Here is a 364-nt window from a genome sequence, read left to right as displayed (position 1 = left end):
CTCGCTCGCCTGCCCGCCGTAGGGTGGGGGGAGTTCCGTTTTCTTTTTTCTTAATGGAGGTGTGGGGGACGGTGGTAGAGACGCGGTCACCACGCTGGATACCTTTCCGGGGCCAAACGTTTCGCCAGTTCCTATTTCTTTTTGGAGCAACAGGTTCCCGGCGGGCTCCTATCGGCCCTTCCAAAGCCAGCCCGAGGCGGGACCGACGACCGGCTCACAGCCCGGCACCCCCTCTTTCTCCGACTTCTCCCGTGCGCAGCCCCCAGCCCCGGCCCGACGCCCATTTCCGCGCGTCTCGGTCCCCCTGCCCAGGGCTCGGGCGTGTTCGAGGTCTGCGCCCTGCGCGCCCCGGTGGCCCGAGCCC

Source organism: Tupaia chinensis, unplaced genomic scaffold (assembly GCF_000334495.1).
Source record: "Tupaia chinensis unplaced genomic scaffold, TupChi_1.0 Scaffold000037_9, whole genome shotgun sequence".
NCBI lineage: Eukaryota > Metazoa > Chordata > Mammalia > Scandentia > Tupaiidae > Tupaia > Tupaia belangeri.
The sequence above is the reverse complement of the archived record's forward strand: the minus strand, read 5'-3'. Positions refer to the sequence as shown.